Here is a 13,778-nt window from a genome sequence, read left to right on the forward strand (position 1 = left end):
GAGTCACCGTATGCACCCAGTGTCTGAAAAAGATGGTGTGCAATCTGCAATACAGCCCTCCTACACTGATCCCTGCCACAAGGAAGAACACCCCCCAGTACACACACAACCCACCGACTGTACACAGAGCAGTAATATAACCAGAATTAGTCATTCCCGAGTGCACAGAGAAGCACCGGGCTTGGGAGAGGGCCGTCTTCCCCGGGACAAGGCACATCTGCACAACGGGATGCCTTCCAAGTTAAGAGCTGGTGTGTTTTGCCAGCGGAGGCAACAGGAGCCAGGAGGATTACAGTCACTTTCAAGGGGCCTGGGAAGGTGGGGAGGGAGGTCAAGCACCCAGGGCACATTCACACAACTAGCCGCGCACCAAAAAATTTAAAAAAAAAAGTAACTGTGATCCCTCCCCTCTGCAGAAAAGCAGTGGTGTTCAGTCAGCCATGAATTTATTGTGTGGGAGTTGCTGCAGCTCTCTCAGGGAGATTTTTTTTTTTTTTTTTTGCCTCTACTGGGTTTTCTGTCTTGTGTGTCTTTTATTAACTCCTAGGGCATGTCTATAAGAGGTGGCATGTGGGGGCTGGGGAAGAAACAAAGCAAGAGTGCTTAGGACACTGGCATTTCATGAGTTAAACTGACTTTTTCCAAAGTACTCGTCGCCAAAAACTCTTTTATTAATGAGCAGAAAACTGTGAGGGGAAAAAAAAAAAAAAAAAAAAAAAAAAAAAAGATATAAGACTATCAATCCCCATTAAACTTGATCCAACAGGTTAAAAGATGAGCTGTCAGTTTTCAAATACTCCAAGACAAAAAGACTTTTGTTACTAAAATTTCCAACACCAGAGTCCATTCTGGATAGCAAAATACTTGAGCCTATAGCCAGAGCAAAGATTACAAAGGAAAGACCAGTGCAGAAGTCACTGAATATAAAACCAACATGATAAAATTAGTTCCACGTTCCTATTTGTAATCCATCCCAAATATCCTACAGCTGACAAAATGAACCAAGGGTTCATTTCCAGGGTTACTAGCTGTAACCCTGGAAAAACATACCTCAGTGTACAATAGAGACATGTCAGGCCAAAAATTTCAAAATATCAAGTTTCTGGACACTTCAATAATTGAGTCCTCTCTTAAATAACTGTGATGCAAATAGATGCTTTTCTTTCAAAAACTTTACATAGATTTAACTGAAAGTACAAGCCCAAAGAGAGCATGGAAGAGAAGAAACCTAAACCATTAGTTTCAGTGACAGAAATCCCCCCCCCCCCCAAATAATAAAAAAAAAAAAGTTCCTTGTCTTCAAAGAAGTGGGAGTCAATACCTGCTGCCAGTACTGAAATGTGTGTTACTATTTGGATGAGCAACATTAACTTTAAAGATAAGACTCTATTTTAATTTCTGAATCTGTTTCCTGTGTGTGTACCAGGCAATTCTGTTTTAGTCATTTTCCTTATGTCTAAAAGCCTAAGAAAATTCAGAATCCAAGGTCTTCCTTGGAAAGCAAGCCTCATATTTTTCAGACGTTTGTGTTTGATATGGTTATGTAGTTCACAGCTAACTCCATAACTGGTCAGAAGGATGCCACACCTGACAAGATTCCTACCAAGAGGACAGCAAGTTGGAGCAAAGTCTTGTGATGAGATTTAAAAATAAAAGCCCCTCCTGTTCTGGAGACATAGATGTGCAATACAAAGCAGGTCTCTTTGAAGTTCTGATATCAGACTCCACTTTTTACAACAGATCAATGCCACTTTGAGGTAGATGTTTCTCTCTGTGGTGCAGTAAATAGGCTTCAACTAATTTCAGAAGTAGAGGTGGTTGTGATGGGACTTCCATACTTATTGAACAAGTCTTAAATTCTGCAGCTATACTTGTTCAGTATATGAAATAATGGTAGTGTGGTGATGCAGCTGAGAATAAGTTCATATTAAATGCACTGATCATTCATCTGGATAATATGGAATTTACTATTGCTTGGAGTGAACAACAATTAGGTCAATCTGCCCATGCCCTTGTTTTTGTTTGTTATATATATATTTATGTAATATTTTGTATTATATTCTGCAACTCTTTCATCTCCAGTATTTTGAGTATTTGGAGACTTTTTGTCTTTTTTATTTTTATTTTATTTTAATTAGTAGTTAACATAGCCATGCAAAGATAATAATGTACTGATATCCCTCTTACCCACCTCAGACTGTTCAAGTTTTTGTAAAGAATTAACTGCCAGGAAACCACAAGTCAGACTCAAAGTGTAGGAATTTATAATAAAACAAGAGTTTGTTCCTTTAGGCCAAATGAGCCCTCTCTTCAGCTTCTGTTATATCACCTGCAAACAATCAAAAAAACCCTGAAACAAACTGCCTCAGCATTCAACAAAAAGCCCTTTTTTCTTTGGGTAACTTACTGTTCTACCTGACAGAGCCGGCAGGAAGTGATCCAGCCTGATCATGTAGTTCAAAACTGCTTTCACCACTGTCAAGAATTTAAAGTCACTGAGCCATCAGCAGCTATTCAGTATTAACAGAAAGGGTGCCGTCTGTGCAGGGACAATTATTTTCATTAGATTTACATATGAAATTCTGCTAGTTTGGAGTTTGCATAACTTAAGTGGAAAATACTATATTTTAAGAGCCGTCCTTCAAACAAAACAGTGCACTAAAAATTAAAATTAGGTCTGCCTTGCTGTAAATTTGCCTGCTAGGAATGTGGTCCCTAGGAAGCACTGTTAACTTTTTCTTCATGTATCATCTTTGGGAAAAACATCATAGACCAGCTTTTGAGATAGCATGAAAAAAAAAAAAAAAAAAAAAAAAAAAAAAAAAAAAAAAAAGAGCAAACAATGACATGGAGAAGTGAAAGAAGAGCTGGTAAAGAAAATGAAAATAAGACTTCAATGAATTAAGAAAGCAACGTGCATAATGCAATTCACAAATAAGAAACTGGTCTTCTCAACTGACTTGTGATATGGAAAGCTCTGCTTATGCAATTGGAACCATACTTCTACCCAGCATCTGGAAGCGCAGCTGAAGGAGAGATGGAACAGTTCTCAGGAGCTCTTGGAAAGGACAATTCTGCTGGTGATCTACTGGAGTTTATGATAGGGAATGAAGAAAGTTTCATCAGTCCTCTACAGGAACAGAGAATTATGACATCGCACTGGATGTTCAGAGCTGGGGAATTCACTTAAAACACATGTTAAAGGGCAAGGGGGTGAGGGGGAACTTCTACCAGGCCTGCCTGCAGTTCTATTCTTATCCTCTGTGTTCTGCTGCCCTGTAGCTTTCAGAGTCAGACACTTGCATTAGTCAATGGTAATACATGTCGATATAACAACGGGAAAAAAGATGATTCATGAATGCATGTTAATTTGTATTTCCCATGGAAAAGAAGAAATTAGAAGAAGCCAGTTCCAGAAATTAAAAGTTTCTTAAAAAGTTTTACAGAAACACTCAAACTGGATATCCTCTGCAAAAACCCAGACCTCTAAGGTATGACTGGCTGTGCGCAAGCCAACAAGCGTGGCCTTTCTCCATGAGATACATCTTACAAGTAAAGTAGAAAAAAAAAAAATAAAAATAAATTAAAAATATGCTGTTTATCAATACCACCACCATTATCAGTCTTTACATAAATTAATAAAGAGACATGGTAGCACCATTAATTTAAAGAAAAGCACTTGGAAATATATTTCTACTCTTTCCATCCTAAGTATAAATCCCTTCCCAAGAAAACCAGGTTCTACCCCAAACTACTGTAGCCTTCAGCTTGAGAAGAGCCAGTCAAAAATCTTATCTAAAAACTGTGCTTTGTTGTTAATAGTTTTCCGTTCATAAATGTTTCTGAGAAATTCCACATTTTCAGCTTGAACTGAGCCCTGGCTGGGGCAGGAAGGGTGCCCCAAAGGCTGCAGGTCCCAGCGCAGTGCTTGCCAGCTGTGCTGTGCTGTTTCCAAATTATGAGCCCTGTGGCGCCAGAGTTGTGGCAAACAGCAAGAAACAGATCTGCTCTTTCAGCGAGGACTACTGCATCACTCAACTCAAACAGTCTATTCACTGATCATGGCCAAAATAGCCACATGTGATAACTACAGAGGAGCATAATGCATGTGCATTATGGAAAGAAAATTCAATTTTAAGACCTAACATTGATAGCACTCTGAGTGCCCCTCTCGCTGATTCTAGTAAGATTCAAGAAGCACTTCCAAGGATTTTCACCACCATTTCTCTAACAGCTGCACCACTTGAGCTACTCACAGTCTTAGGGTCTTAAAGTAACAGCTGAAGTGTATTTTTCTACTATTTTCTTCTCATTAAAAATGAAATGTCCAAGCCATATTCACTTAATACCACAGAGAAAAGAGAAACAAAGAAGAAAAGAGAAGAAAGGTCACTGTCAGGCCAATATCAAGTCTGGAAAATTTCAGCTTGAGACATGAGCATTTCAGGAAGTTATAAGCAACTGGAATAATAAAAGAATAATTGAAACACCGTAGGAATTTTAACTATAGCTCTTGCTATGCTAACCAAGTATTATTTAATATATTTCAGCAACATGTAGAAATGCGTCTTGGCTAAGAACGCTTCTTGGTCTGTGCTCTCATGATCACTTTCAGCCTGCCTAAAGAAGCAGAAGAAAAGGGTACATGGTGTTGATCAGCACCAAATCAGATGGGGATCAGCACAGCTCCCTTGCTTTCAGTGACGTGAGTGAGTCACAGAACACCAGGAAAAGGGAGCACAAACAAAATCCCCCAACTTGCAGTAGCTCATCTAGTTTGTTATAGCATTGCTTCCTTCTCTTCACAAAACTACCACTTTGTCCAGCCTCTCCACAAGCCAGATAATTAAAATATGGTTTGTTCTGATGCCTATTGCGAGGGCATAAAGAACCAAAGAGAAATATTTCTCCAATTTAAAAGAAGTTGCCATTCAAGGTTTTGGTTCCCACCCACCCAGCACAATCCCTTCAACTTTTTGCCCCTACTCCTTGAAGGAAGGCCATGAAACAAATGAAGCCTAATCAAAGCTTTCTGCATCTCACCCCAGAAGAGATTTTGTAATTGTCACCAGATTAAAAACACAATTTTTTTCCTTTGTTGCTCCAGAGGAACACAGGATGGAGAGAGGCATCCTGTAATTGCCAAATTCCCATTGAAATAACTCTGAGAATGATTATTTTTCCAAAAAGTGTTCTATTACAAAAAAATATATATAAAAAATAAAATCAGATATCCTATGGAAAGTCTTCATGCCAACTCTAGGTCTCCTGCAGAATTTAAATATATGTGGATAGATAGATATATTTTTACAGAATCACAGAATCACAGAATTTCCTAGGTTGGAAGAGACCTCAAGGTCATCGAGTCCAACCTCCAACCTAACGCTAACAGCCCTCCACTAAACCATATCACTAAGCTCTATATCTAAACGTCTTTTGAAGACTTCCAGGGATGGTGACTCCACCACTTCCCTGGGCAGCCTGTTCCAGTGAAGAATCACAGAATCACAGAATTGTCTAGGTTGGAAGAGACCTCAAGATCATCAAGTCCAACTTCTGACCTAACACTAACAAGTCCTCCACTAAACCATATCGCTAAGTTCAACATCTAAACGTCTTTTAAAGACCTCCAGGGATGGTGACTCCACCTCTTCCCTGGGCAGCGCATTCCAATGCCTCACAACTCTCTCAGGAAAGAAGTTCTTCCTAATATTGAACCTAAAACACCCCTGGCACAACTTCAGCCCATTGCCCCTCATCCTGTCACCAGGCACATGGGAGAATAGACCAACCGCCACCTCGCTACAGCCTCCTTTAATGTATTTATAAACAGTGATGAAGTTGCCCCTGAGCCTCCTTTTCTCCAGGCTGAACAAACCCAGCTCCCTCAGCCGCTCCTCGTAGGACTTGTTCTCCAGACCCCTCACAAGCTTTGTCACCCTTCTCTGGACTCTTTCAAGCACCTCAATGTCCTTCTTGTAGCGAGGGGCCCAAAACTGAACACAGTACTCGAGGTGCGGCCTCACCAGAGCCGAGTACAGGGGCACTTCCCTAGACCTGCTGGCCACACTGTTTCTTATGCAAGCCAGGATGCTGTTGGCCTTCTTGGCCACCTGAGCACACTGCTGGCTCATATTCAGCTGACTATCCACCGATATTCCCAGGTCCTTCTCTGCCTGGCAGCTTTCCAACCACTCATCTCCCAGCCAGTAGCTCTGCTTGGGGTTATTGCCCCCCAGGTACAGGATCTGGCACTTGGCCTTGTTGAACTTCATGCAGTTGACCTCAGCCCATCTGTCCAGCCTATGCAGATCCTCCTGCAGAGCCTTCCTACCCTTGAGCAGATCAACACACACACCTAACTTGGTGTCATCTGCGAATTTACTGAGGGTGCACTCGATCCCCTCACCCAGATCATCGATAAAGATATTAAAGAGTACTGGCCCCAGTACCGAGCCCTGGGGAATGCCACTAGTGACCAGCCTCCAACTGGATTTGACTCCATTCACCACGACTCTTTGGGCCCAGCTATCCAGCCAGCCAGTTTTTAACCCAACGAAGCGTACACCAGTCCAAGCCACAAGCAGACAGTTTCTTGAGGAGAATGCTGTGGGAAACAGTGTCAAAAGCCTTGCTGAAGTCAAGGTAGACCACATCCACAGCCTCTCCCTCATCCACCAAGCGGGTCACTTTGTCATAGAAGGAGATCAGGTTCGTAAAGCAGGACCTGTCTTTCATAAACCCATGCTGACTGGGCCTGATCACCTGGTTGCCCTGTAAGTGCCATGTGATGACACTCAACAAAAGTTTTAGGTTGACTCCACTTAGCAAGTATTTGAAAAGGGCAGGAGTGGCTAAATACACCAAGTTGCTCCAGAGGCATTTCCACTAGCATCTTCTTTTAAGTTCCTTTCACACACTGTGATACTGTGAGCATTTCAGTCTGAAACTAGGTCATAAACTTCTCTATTGGAAAGCGTTTATAGCTGTTTGGACTGGATTATTCTGTTCAAGAGGTTATAATAATAAAGGAAGCTTGCAAGTGTGCTTTTTCCAAAATCGTGGTATTCCATTGCCAGTTTGAGAAACTGTCTCATTACTTATCCTTGTTTGGCTCCTCTATTCTCAATTTCTTGCCTGTTTTGAGCTCTGTTTGGACAAATATTAAACTTACTGTTTCACCTAATTAACACGAGGAAGAATATTGAAAAGTTTCTCATTCGTTCCAGTTCCAGAATCAGTCTTACAAAAGACAGTTAGAGTTTCAAGAGGAATTCAGATATTAGAGTCCTGCCAAGGTTTACAGTCTAGTTATATCCTGTTGCAGATAAATAAATAAATAAATGAAATGCTTTGTGTTTTTTGTTGTTTTTTTTTTTTAATTTTTATACATATCTCTGGCAAGATACAATCCACTTCCATGTATTCACATGCATCCAGATGATCTGTGGATAAACCTGATTCTCTTTAGTCTAATAAAATTGGCCAACTCACTTTCTCCACTTCCAAACATTCACAGCAGTTTTCTTAGCCACTCCTTTTTACACAGGCAAGGACAGCAAAGAATTTACTTTTTTTTCTTACCTTCCTGACTTTTTTGAAGACTTACACCCGTGAGCAAACACTTCACCTATACTTCCAGTCTTGCAAGGCTTGTTATTTGAAGTTCCAGCTCTTTGCTCTGCAACAAACAGCTTGTCTTCTTGTACCATAGGTGGGATTCAAGCACAAATTTATGCCCATTTTCTGGGGATTTGAGGAATAAGAGGAATAAGGTGCCCAGTAATTTTTTTCTAAGTAGGAGAGGTGGCTTAGCAGTCTTTTATGTGCTGAGCCATCACGTTTCCATAAGCCATTAGAGCAAAGACAGTGGAGTTATCTTCAACTGAAAAAAGCATTAAATAGTATGCTGCACCCAACTTGCTTTGTGTCTCATAAGGATTCAACCCTGGATAGTAAGGTGACCCTTTATAAGAACTGAATCATTTTCTGCCCCAAATATAGGCAGAAAAGGAAAAATGAGGGCAGATGGGATGAAAATACATGTACAATGTTAAGTTGTAATCTGGATCAGATAGCAAGTCCATGTTCTTCACTGTCTGGAAGAAAAACAAAAATGGAGAGCAAAAATAAACCCAACTTTTACACAGCTGCATTAATTATATCTCCAAAACTGTCTCTGCAAACAAGGAGAATCAGTATAATTAAATTACTCTCCTTAAACTAACTCTAAAGTTTTAGCTAAGAGCTGTTATTTTGGTTCTGAATGCTTTTGTAGAATTTTAAAAGCCTATACTTTTGAAATTCTAGTATTCTATATTCTATACTTAACACATTCACAGTATCGCATTTTGCTTTTTCCAAAGAGGCTCAACTTCAGCACAGCCACAGCTTTTTCAAGTTTGACAAGTCTACTGTATAGTCAGTATTATATATATTGCACAGTATATTTTTGTGACACACCATCTAACCAAGTCAGGTAAATTTATGCAATATTCACAGTTCCTTCCATAGCCTTGATGCAATAGTTGCAATACACATAGCCAAGTCCTCAACACAATGATTTTGCAGCAAACGCACTATTGCGTAATTCCTTTTTTTCTTTCCAACCCATCTAAATCTCTGTGAAGTTGAAAGCGGTATTTTAAACAAATAAATAAAAATAACAAGAGAAAAGAATGTTTAATTCTGATTAACAGTCCTGTGTTTTAATGTGTTGTTGGGAGGCTCGACACACAGAATGCATGTCTACAGTGATATTTGAACTTTGATAGTTTCTTCCACACAATCTTGAGTTCTGTCAGGAAAAAAATGTCCAGGATGACTACCTCACAGAACAGGAGACTTGAGCACCTTCTTGGCTTTCTGGAACCCAAAGAGGAGCAGAACATAATGGCCACGCAACCTCCAAATTATTCATCTCCATGCCAAAAAAAAAAAAAAAAGCATGGAAAGTGTGCTCAAAAAGAAAAGCAAGACAGGTCTGACTAGCTGCTTCAGACCTACATATTTTGAAGGCATTAGCAATCAGAACCACAGAAGCTGTTTGGTTTCATTTTACTTCAGGGAGATTTTATTTAGCCCAGCTATTTAAGAAGATACTTTATTTAAAGCTTAGCAGCCATCCTCCTTTCCCACCATCCCACTAGAGAAAAAAGGGTATTGTGCAACTTCTGAATGTTCTAGCACATCATCATAGTCCCCAGATTAAGTGACATTAGCAAGTAGGAGGTACAAAGCAAACAGCACGGTGCTCTCTCACTCCATGGCATTCAATTCGGGAATTCTGAATGGCATGAAATTGCAGAGCCCAAAAATTCATCCAGGTTCAAAACATAGTCCCAGAAATTCACAAAAGGAGAAAAGTACACCCAAGGCACAGAGAAACAGAGAGAAAAGAACACAGAGACCACCAATGACTCCATCATCTGCAGATCATTACAGGATGAGATGGGAAGCAACCATATGCTGGGCTTGCTCCACTTTCCTCCCCAGGCATTAGCTACCAGTCACTCTATGGAACAAGAGTCTGCTATGTCTTCCTAAAGCTCTAGACATAACCTGGACCCTTGATCTAACTGATACTGACATTTTAAAGCATTTGCTGTGTTCATGGTTTTATAACCCCCAAATTGCAGAATAAAGTACACTCCAAGGTCATCCATTTGCATATTTTATGCTCTTATCTTCAAACATGTCTTTAACTCTGTGTCTATATTATGTACACATCTGGCTCCCACATGAACACAGTGCAGTCTTTGCCATGTTTGTCTTCACAATACACTTACGAAGTAAGAAAAAAAAGGACAATTGGAGCACAGAGATAAAGCCCAAGCACGTACCGATACAACTCTAACATAAAAGGCCAAGTCTTTTACCTTAGCTGAAAAGTACATTGCCAGTAAACTTCAGCTCTGAGTACCAGCTTCTCCGTAGCTCTGCCTCACCAGCACAAGGCCCACATGTGCACAGACAGCTCAATGTAGCCATGGGCACGTGTTGTTCTAGACTACATTTTTGTGCAGCATGCTACTACTTTCTTATCAGAAGAAAGACATCAGTCTTTCTATAGGTCACATAGGTGTATAGGTGCTTGCTTCACACTGATGTGGGAACTAAGGAATTCATCTATCACTTTCCAGGAAGCTGGAGACAGAGCAAGAATTGAATCAAAACCAACCTTTGCATACTTTTGGGTATTCTTTAAAGAGCTTGGGTTAACTGCCAAGGCTATCCTGGATTGGCACAATCTCAAAGAACAGGTTACAAAACCACTCAAGAAATTCTGAAATTGGCCTTATATTCAGGCTTACAATTGTAACTGCTAAAGTGAAATGAAATTCAACAGTAAGTGAAGGAAATACTTTTATACAGTGGCAAGGGTAAAGACTATAATAGCAGCCAGCATATTTGTTCCCACAATTCTAATCAGTTACAGAGGATAATTATGTATTACTGATAATCTTACAGTTTATCAACATCAGCTAACTCTTGTACATGACAAGACTGAAAAAAAAAAGTTTGCAGCTCTGTGCTAAAAAACAGCATTGGCACATGTTATCTTTTTACTGTATTTACATAGTATTCTTGGGAGTTTTAATGGAAATGTATCTTTTATAGAAGCAGATTTATTTAGAAAAACAAATTTTATGAAGTCTCTATATCTTTTGCTGGAACACAGGCAGAAGCAGCTGAAATGCACATCAGATTATTCGTGACTGCTACTGATCTATGTGCAAAAGTTAAGTGACCAAACCTGGATCACAAGAGGCAGAAGAACATAACTTGCTGGAGAGCCAGCATCCACTGGGATAGGCTGGAACTCACTACATACAAAGAAAAAAAGTGTTTTTTTTTCCTCTTCATACAGATATTTTTAGCAAAGTATGAGCAGGCTAACTGGTAAAAAGTTTAATAAGGGGTCAACTTCACAAATATTTTTTAGCAGAGCCAAGTGTGGTTTAAGAAAAGTACAGCCTTCTGGAATAGATGTTCCAATCTGGTATAACTTAAAGTAGATGGAACTAATTCTTGGAGGAAAAGGTGGGTTGATGGAAGAATTAGAAGTGACAGACCATACCTTAAAATAATATTTTGATCATTAAAACCCAATTTAACATGTAACGTCATCTGTTGTCAGAGTTACCAAACCTAGGAGAAAAACCAAAAACCTGTTCACAATGATTTACAGAGAGACATGTTTAAACATTCACGTAGACAAGTGATTATTTACATTTTATATTCAGTGAATTCTGATGCTGTACTGTTGAAGACTGCTACTATTGAAACTTAACCAAAACAATGTGAGGGAAGTTAATGAACAGGCATAACAAATGGCATATATCTGATTTCTTACCTGAAGTGTGTTCATCAATCACCACTGCCATGCCAGGAAAATGCTTCAGCAACCACATAACAAGAAAGATCTGGCAAATTCCTAAATGTTTAAAAAGAAATATAAGCATGTTACATGATATAGAAGTCACCGATTCCACAGCAAGTACAGTAATACTTCAGAGTTCAGTCTCATGCTGCACTTATAAGGATTTTTTTTTGTTCAAATAATTCTTCTTCTAATCTAACTTTTTATTTAGAGCAAACAAAATTGTGGTGCACTCATCTGAGGCAGAACTAAAACCACATGAAATGCAGTTAAAAACAAGACTAATTATAGCAGGAAAATCAACATGATTTGTAAAGATGGCTATATCAAAAGAGAAGCATTTATCCCTAGTTGGTTCAATGATTTGGCAACTGCACTGTATCCACATACTCACTTGTTGATATTAATTTGCACTGTTTAACAGAGAGGTTTTTCAGGTCTCACAGGAAAAGAAATAGAGTTTTCAAATTATGGTTATATTTTAAAGAAATAATGACTTATGCTACTTGTGAAACATATGTCTTTTCTTAAAATTTTCCCTTTATTTTACTTTGAGTTGGAAAATTTTATTTTTCCACAACATCTAGGTATACAAAATACTTTAAAATTCTGGACACAGAGTTGCAGTGTGAATTCATAGCCACAATAAAAGTATGATAAAACACATAACTAATCTAAGTTACAGTTTCTCTGCAAAGTCTTCTCTTTCTAAATCAAATACTACATAGGAAAAAAAAAAAAAAAAAAAAAAGTAATGCTAATGTTGCATGCATCTGCTTGAGTAACAGAGAGTAAATATGCAATAAGCTATCTAGCAAATTAATCTTTCAAGTTTCCAGGTTTCTACCATATCACTGTAAACTTCATTGGCAAAACATGCTTCTTAGGACACGAGAAAAGTAATTTTTCATAATGGTATGGCTATGGTTCTCATTTTATGAATACAAATTTTAATTTTAAATGACAACTAAACTACACACACATTTTCTCTATATACAATTACTTTAATCTAAGGTGCAAAGTACAATCTCTCAGTAGGCCCTACCCAATTTTTAGCAATCTGTAACACATGAAAGAACATTCTCTGTTCTGCCACTTCAAAACAGTTACATCCCATGTATATCTCAGTTGCCTACTCCAGTAAGTAAGGCTAGAAAAGCGTCACCTGAGATATGGTTCCAATAGTATTTTACTATATTATTATTATGCAAAGTTTAAAGAATCCACATGCAGATAGATACCTGTCTCACTTTCTACAGAATTTTAATGGCTTATCTGATACTAGCATCTGATACGTGAATACTTCCATAAAAATTGTAAGTTCCTCTGACTTATGACAAGTAAAAGTAGATTTGCAATCATTTTCCTAATTCACATACTTTTACATCACTAATTTTACACAGCTATCTTAAGGGGCTACAGAACCTCACCACCTACTGCACAGTAGGCATAGAGTGCACTTCTGTGTTAAGAGCAGTATGGCCAGAAAAAGGCTATGGTTAATAAAACAGCAAGTTCAGGTGATATTCTTATTTCATAACTGACTCCTATGTTCTGCTTAATAAATAATAATTATTATTATCAGATCAAATTAGCCTTTAAAAAATAGTCAAGTAGAAGTCCCTCCAGTCATCTTATAGTAGCAGCAAAAGCCCATCTTGGCTAATGCTTTCCCTTCCTTTACTTCTCTGCAGTCTGTTCTGCCTCCAGTAAGGGTGCCCAAACGTAATGGAGAGCAAGGACAGGTCATTGAGTGGTTATCCAGGTGTAGCTTATAGAGAACAATGTGATCTGTTGAGGCCTTCATGACTGATGACAAGTGAAATAAAAGGACCAAGCTCACCTTTCCAAGCACAGACTGACTTAACAGGATTTTTTAGCTACAGAAAATAGTACAGATTTTAATTGCTAGTGTAAGTCAGTTTTGTCCAGAATGCAACTTATAAGCTTGGTGTGTAGTCATGCTAGTAAGTGGCTTTTCCACAAAAATATATTTATACATCCTGAATTACAATTCCCTGTCCATATTTAAATCCTGTTAGTATGAACTGGACAACAAAACAATAAAAGACCTGTAGACATCACAAAGTACAACTGACAGTTTTACCTTTACCTGAAGAGGTTTTGGTCTAAAATTTTCACCTTGCAACATACTAAGTTTCTGGAAATCTGGTCAGACTAAAATGAAACCAACAGACTCAGGTATAACACCACACAGACTCTTGCCAGAAAATGTGCTTCTAAGACTAATGTCTCTTCCAACACAGTCTCTGCAACTTCCACAAAGCAACCTCTTTCACTAAGGACAGTGAAGAATGTAGGAAAAAATACAGGACCATACTAAAGCACAGCCTGCCTGCCTGAATGTACAGCCAGAAAAATCATACCATGCGAT

At 38.8% G+C, this 13,778-nt stretch overlaps 1 long non-coding RNA gene across 1 annotated transcript in view; it reads right to left on the reverse strand.

Annotated features, from left to right (window-relative positions):
* LOC116486012 overlaps nucleotides 1–13,778 on the reverse strand; it is a 199,109-nt gene that overhangs the window by 110,347 nt on the left and 74,984 nt on the right. Inside the window, exon 3 of the long non-coding RNA XR_004252922.1 lies at nucleotides 11,357–11,437. This is a non-coding gene — a long non-coding RNA (uncharacterized LOC116486012). The remainder of the gene's footprint in view (nucleotides 1–11,356; nucleotides 11,438–13,778) is intronic.

The sequence above is a fragment of the Aythya fuligula genome, chromosome 2 (assembly GCF_009819795.1).
Source record: "Aythya fuligula isolate bAytFul2 chromosome 2, bAytFul2.pri, whole genome shotgun sequence".
NCBI classification, from domain to species: domain Eukaryota; kingdom Metazoa; phylum Chordata; class Aves; order Anseriformes; family Anatidae; genus Aythya; species Aythya fuligula.